Source organism: Myotis daubentonii, chromosome 5 (genome assembly GCF_963259705.1).
Source record: "Myotis daubentonii chromosome 5, mMyoDau2.1, whole genome shotgun sequence".
Taxonomy (NCBI): Eukaryota; Metazoa; Chordata; class Mammalia; order Chiroptera; family Vespertilionidae; genus Myotis; species Myotis daubentonii.
The window spans coordinates 38,186,338-38,193,082 of NC_081844.1; the positions used below are offsets into that span (position 1 = coordinate 38,186,338).

The window sequence follows — 6,745 nt, forward strand, 5'->3', positions numbered from 1 at the left end:
ACAGAATCAGTTTTGGCTGCCACCAGCCTTGATTTTTTTCAAAAAGGTGTTTATGGAGCCCTCGGGTAAGACTGGAATCCAAATCTGTATTGAATCTGATGAGACAGGACATATATACTTGAACTTTCCAAGTAAGCCAGCTGCCATCTCCTGGCTAACACAGAAAAAAGATGAATGAATGTCCAGCAAGTCTTTCACACCCGGTAGTTTGCTCTTCCATGTCCACTGCTGCTGCCCATCCACTGCTCACCTCTTTCACAGCTGGCTCTAAAGAATAAAAAAATCGAGTGCCTGCATGCTGCCAATAGTCACAAATTAAAGTTGTGCCATATTTATCTGTACACACACACACACACACACACACACACACACACACACACACACACGGCTGCCTTTCCACCTACACACACTATATATTTGTAGGTGGGAAGGCAGGAGGGGTGTGAAGGTTGAGTGTGACTTGCTAAAGAACTCTGTACATTTCTTTCTCTTCCACAAAGACTTGTCTTGCCTCTGGCTGTTGTTGGCAGTTATTCCTAAACTTTTGACCACTTTCATACAAACAAAAGGAGGCGGACCTTCATTTCCCCTAAACTTCAGTTTGCCCAGCTACACCTCAATGTCGGGCGGCACTGTGGTGACAAGCGCCAATAGGCTCTGCTCGACCTGAAGGAAACCCCAGGCCTTTCCTTGTTGACTCAGAATCTCAGCCTTTGATCTGGTCTTTTCTGTTTTATGGCTTTGCTTCTAAGGCAAACTTGGTTAACTGCTTCTTGGCTTATAATCTTTAAAAACAAAAAACATAAAGGGCTCCTAGTTGTTACCTGTCTCAAACGCTGTGTGTGAGGATGAAGAGGCACCAGGTTGGCTATCCATCCCCTAGAACCTGACTCCCTGCAGCTGAAATGTGTCTCCCCGCGCCCTCCCCCCCCCAAAGCAATTGCTGTGTGACCCAGAAAAAGGCACCCACTGCAGGTGGCCGCCAGCATCGCGCCTCATCAGCCCTGCAGGTTCCAAGGGAACCAGGAGAGCCTGTGAGCAGGCCCCGCTTGCCTTGGCCACTTCCCCTGCTGCCCACCTCCAGTCATCTCTCCAAAATAAGTGACTAACTCCCACCATGTTGCCTGCAAACCACGGGGCTACAGAACCCACAAATGGAACATTGCTTAAGATCAGCCACAACAGCCCACATGTTGCACACAGGAGCAAATGACTACCTTACGCTTAAAACAGTGAACCCCAGGAAGGTCCCAATGAGTCGAAAAAGTTTATATTGTTGAGAAACAAGACACAGTTCGGACAAAGTTCTGGAAAGTTCTGGAAGCTTTTGCTCACCAACTGATGTGGACTGCCTGAGATGCTGCATGGGGCTCAGCATCCCCATGTCTCAGTTCCGAAAATGGGCATACTGCCAGGACTCTGAAGGACCTTGCAACTACTTTATAAAAATCCTTAGGGATGTGGATGAGATTAGTGCCCCATGCTTCCCCGGCTGGCAGGAGCACTCGGCTCCCTAATTCAATCACAGGCTAAATTACATCTCCCTGCCGGATGGGTGCCCGCGTGGCCGAGATGCTGGAAACCACAGAAGTGAGTAACAGAAAGGCTTCGTCTCTCTGGCTTGGTCTTGGTTTCCTCTCCTGGGGCCCCAGGAAAAGATACTCACCTCACCAGGCTGTGGGGAGACAGAAGATGCTCTTTTCCCAAAAGCCTTTCATGCTGCTTGTCTCTGAGCAGCAGCCCTTACAATGAACTGCCACTAGGAAACAGTCTCTCGCTCACTAGTGCAGTGCTATGCCTCTCCCTGCCCACAGGCCAGTTGACGTCTCGGGGTAATTCTTTTTATTCTCCGAAGTACCCCAGTGTGGATGAAAAATTAGGATCCTCCCAACTATAGTGACAAGTACTCAAACGATGGTTTGTTCTGCTATCTTGAACACCAGAACCAAGTACCTCCCGAACACCCGCAGGGTGAAGCGGCTCGAGAATGGGTGGCAGATGGCTCCCAGCTGACGTGGGACAATGAATGCCTCAGTCTTGGAGTGACAGAGCCCTTAGCTGGCACCACCTTCCCAGGTCTTGTGCAAGCCCAGAAGCCATGTGACTCTGGTGTGTGTGAGCACATTCTGCCCAGAGTCCAGGTCAGCCGGTCAGAGGGTCATAGAGAAAGCCCAGCGCCTGCGGGGTCTCTTGGCAGAATATCTAGGTGTTTCCAGACTGCTCCGTACTGAGCCAGTGTACTATCTTGGTGGTATCTGCCCCATCCTCTTCTCCCCGTCCTTGCTGCTAACTCTAGGTTATCTTGATGACCAGGCTAAATGAGTTACTGGCCTGGCAGAGACAGGTAACACAGTCAGGAATGCAGAAATGCCTTCTTCCCGGCACCCAGCACTCATCAAACAGCAACCCTGGAAAAGTCTTGTGTGAGCTTATGTTTTACAGGTGAGGGAAAGTGGTGCTTGAGAAAAATCGAAGTCTGATAACATCTAGCGTTGGGAAACACGAGGAACAGAAACCCTCCTCGCTGCTGGGAGTACAGGTAGGTAAAACCTCACTTTACCTCCAAGCACTCTGAATCTAGCCACATAGAAGATGCACACACCTCATGACCCAGCAATTCATTTAACTTCTGCCTTTGTCCTAGAGAAACTCTTGCAAAGTGAGAGATCCAAAGATATTTAGTAGCCCCGTGAGCAACACTGAAGAATCAGTAACAACCTAACTGTCCCTCAGTAGATAAATATACTGTAGATTAAGATGAATGAACTAGAATTGTATGTATCAACATAAATAACTCACAAACACCAGTGGGAAAGGGTACCTGCATTACAATTAAACTTCTGTCAATTTTTAAAAATATATATATTTTATTGATTTTTTTTACAGAGAGGAAGGGAGAAGGATAGAGAGTTAGAAACATCGATGAGAGAGAAACATCGATCAGCTGCCTCCTGCACGCCCCCTACTGGGGATGTGCCCGCAACTAAGGTACATGCCCTTGACCGGAATCGAACCAGGGACCCTTCAGTCCGCAGGCCGACGCTCTATCCACTGAGCCAAACCGGTCAAGGCACTTCTGTCAATTTTAAGAACCGTTCATGGATTAAATGTAGGGAAAGAAAGTATGGGAGAACTATACAGAGAAAAGCAGAAAGGAGCTACACTGTCCCTCAGGAAGATCAGAACCAAGTGGTAATGATTTGCAGGTCAAAGAAAGTGAAACATGCTCCCTGCAAAGGGGAGCTAAGACTTGGAGGCCTAGGTGCTGTGGAAAGGGAGTGGGATGAGGCTTCAGATTAAAATGGGACCAGTTAGCCCTAACCGGTTTGGCTCAGTGGCTAGAGCATCAGCCTGCGGACTCAAGGGTCCCAGGTTCGATTCCGGTCAAGGGCATGTACCTTGGTTGCGGGCACATCCCCAGTAGGGGCGTGCAAGAGGCAGCTGATCGATGTTTCTCTCTTATCGATGTTTCTAACTCTCTATCCCTCTCCCCTCCTCTCTGTAAAAAATCAATATATTTTTTTAAAAAATGAGACCAGTTAAAGTCTAGATATGTAATGGTGTTTGATCCCTAAACCTCCCTCCCTAGCCAAACTAGGGTGGAATATCAACATTAACAACCAAGGAAGGACTCAGGATTCATCTCCCTCTCTTAGGCAGCTCCTGGAGTATGTGTAGGGAACTTAAACCAAAGAGATGATGATATGGGACCAGACTGCTGACTGCCTCCTAATATCCAGTGAGTACAATCACATCTGTATGTGCCTCAACCTGATGGGTCAACTTACTCTCAACCCCATCATCTCTCCACACATGAGGTTGGACCCTATGAAATGCCCAATTTCCATCCTTGACGTCCACAATGTCCCATTTCATCCAGTTCAACCTCACATATCTCTAATACTTTCCTTATGCCAAACTCTCACCAACAGGAGGCAGACATGGTGAGTCTTCATCCCCAAATATTTCAGTCCTTTTCTCCCAATGGCAGGGAATCTACACAGCCACCACTCACATTTAAGAAAGTCACTCAACAGACATTTCAAGGCTCCTCTGACATACGCTCTCCCCGCTTTTACTTCTCAATCCAGCGGCCGGCCCATAGTAACACAAAATACCTCCCCCCCCCCCCCCCCCCGCCATGCCCCGCCCTAAGATGTGAGCAACTTCCTACTCCGACTCCCTAGTTTAGCACGTGGAGAAAGGAAGAACCAGGCCTCAGTGTCAGATGCTGAGTCAGCAGCACAGGGACAGGCTTTTCCTGGAGCCAAAAAGCTTCCACTCTCACCTTCTGACCAGTTGGGAAATAGGGCTGTCCAGACCGAATATCAAGGAAGCTACTGGAGCCAGGCTGTGTCAGGCCTGTGTTGCCACCCTCTGGGCCTGAGAAGACCCCAGGTGAGAGATCTGTACCTCTTCACTGGGCAGTACCCAGTTCTGGGACAAATGCCCAAAAAAGGTTTGTGTAGAACCTCTCTCCAGGAACGTTCAACTCTCTTTGGGAAAGCCACACAGGGCGGGAACAACTCAGCCTCTTTCTTTTTTTTATTATTTTTTAAAAAATATTTTTATTGATTTCAGAGAGGAAGGAAGAGGGAGAGAGAGATAGAAACATCCATGATGAGAGAGAATCATAGATCAGCTGCCTCCTCCAAGTCCCCCACTGGGGATCGGGCCCACAACCCGGACACGTGCCCTTGACTGGAATCGAACCTGGGACCTTTCAGTTAGCAGGCCGATGCTCTATCCACTGAGCAAAACTGGCTAGGGCCTCTTTCTTAAAAAAAAAAAAAAAAAAATTTATCTATTTATTTTGTTAATCCTGCCCTGAGGATATTTTTCCCATTGATTTTTCTAGAGAGTGGAAGGGCGGGGGAGAAACATGGATGTGAGACACACATTGATTGGATGCCTCCCGCATATGCCCCAACCAGGGATTGAGCCTGCCATGGAGGTACATGCCCTTCACAGGAATTGAACCCGCGACCCTTCATTTGTGGGCTGATGCTCTAACCACTGAGCAACCAGCTAGGGCCCAGCCTCTTTTTCTATGCTCAAGGACCCTTGGTCACCGTCACCAGTGCCAACAGAAAACAATTCTCCGTTAAGGAAAGGACTCTATGGAAGAAAAGGAAAGTAGCCTTGGCCAAGCCCAAGCCCTCCTTCAGCCTTTCCTGTCTCCTCCCTCACTCTGCACTGACAGATTCATCTGGATTCTAGATGAATGAATCTCAGCTGCACTCACCTGGGAGTGGAGGCACTTGGGGATCAGGTTTTCCAAGGTAATAAAAGGTGCTAGGCCTCCCTTTGAACCCACCACCTACCCTCCACTGGGTGAGGGTTTCTACTGGGCCAGGCACTATGTGGGGACTGGGCTATTGTCCTCCTCCCAGTGCCCGCTGGTTTCCTCAGTGGCCAGGGAAGGGGGTTGGCCTGAGCCCACTAAAGGGGCAAATCCAGCTCACAGCTATCTGGACTGCCTGCGGCTGAGCCCTACAAACCCAGTTACCCCACACTGCTCCCTACCTGCTCCCTCTCCCAGGCCCTCGGGGTCATTAACTGAGGGAAGAGGTGATGCCCCAGGACTCCGCCCTGCTGTCCCCCTTCCCACACCACCCTGGGCCTGAGGCACCGTCTCCCTCGCTGTTTCGTTTTCCTTCCCTGCTGTGCATTTAACTTTTTCGGTGGGTTCCAGCTGAATCCACCCAGCCCCAGGTTCCTGTTTCCTCATTTCTGTCTTCGGGGGTTCCTGGAATTGTGTGTGACTGGGTGCAGAAAGCTGCCCAGGCAAACTCCCTGGAATAAGAAAACACCTCAAATCTATGCAGGTAGATACTGTTATTCCAGCAGTTTGCTGCGGACACCGAAGCCCAGAAATCGACGCAGGGCCCGGGAGCCAGAATCTAACCGAAAGTCACCGGGCTCTGGGCCAAGCCTTTCCTCGCAGGCTCCTCCCTAGGTTCACCCCAGCAAACTGCCCGGCTCCGCCTGGGCCGTCTCCCCGGCCAGCCCCAGGGACGGGCGGGTTACAGGGTCGGGATGACCCGGCCCGGGACACAGCCCTGGAGGAGGAACCGGCGGGCGCGAGCCCAATGGGGGCAGGGAGCCCGGCTGCCCGCGCGCGGGTTGTTTACTGCTTTCCTTAACCAGGGCGACGTCTTAGGAGTGTGCGCCGGCCACCCCCGCGGCCGGCAGTGACGGCCAGAGAGTCCCCCCAACCCGCCGGTCCCCCGAGACGCCTCCAGGGCCTGGCGGGGGCGCACAGGGCCCCAGCCTCCTCTCCCCCCGCCAAGGTCATCCCACCGCGTGGCGATGCGCCCACGCCCGGCCCGCCGCCCCCCCGCCAGCTCACCTAGCTCCACCGCCGAGAGCCTGGGCCTGCAGCCGGCAAGGTGCCCTGTCGGTGCCCTGTCTGTGCCCGAGCAGCCGCCGTCGGTAGCTTCCCCCGCGGCCGCCCTCGCTCCTTTTTACCGCCCCGGCCCCGCCCCGAGCCGGGCCCCACCCCGTGCCCGGCTGATTCCTCACGTGACCGCTGTGGCCGCGCGGCCCCACCCCCGGCCCAACCAGCCCGGTACCCCCGCACCCCTCCCCCTGCCCTTCCGGCTGGCTGCACACCATCCCCACCCCCGGTTCCCCGTTGAGCCCGGCACCCCTACCCACCGCCTCCTCCTGCTGGCCGCACCGCCACCCCATCCGCGTCTCCCCCGCGCGCCCCGCGCCCGCCTGAGCTTCTGGCGATCCCCTT

At 52.6% G+C, this 6,745-nt stretch overlaps 1 protein-coding gene across 1 annotated transcript in view; it reads right to left on the reverse strand.

Annotated features, from left to right (window-relative positions):
- Positions 1 to 6,517, reverse strand: part of CTSB (cathepsin B) — a 26,921-nt gene extending 20,404 nt beyond the window's left edge. Inside the window, exon 1 of the mRNA XM_059697615.1 lies at positions 6,353 to 6,517. The gene's annotated coding sequence lies outside the window, so the exon portion shown is untranslated. The remainder of the gene's footprint in view (positions 1 to 6,352) is intronic.
- Positions 6,518 to 6,745: the final 228 nt, after the last annotated feature.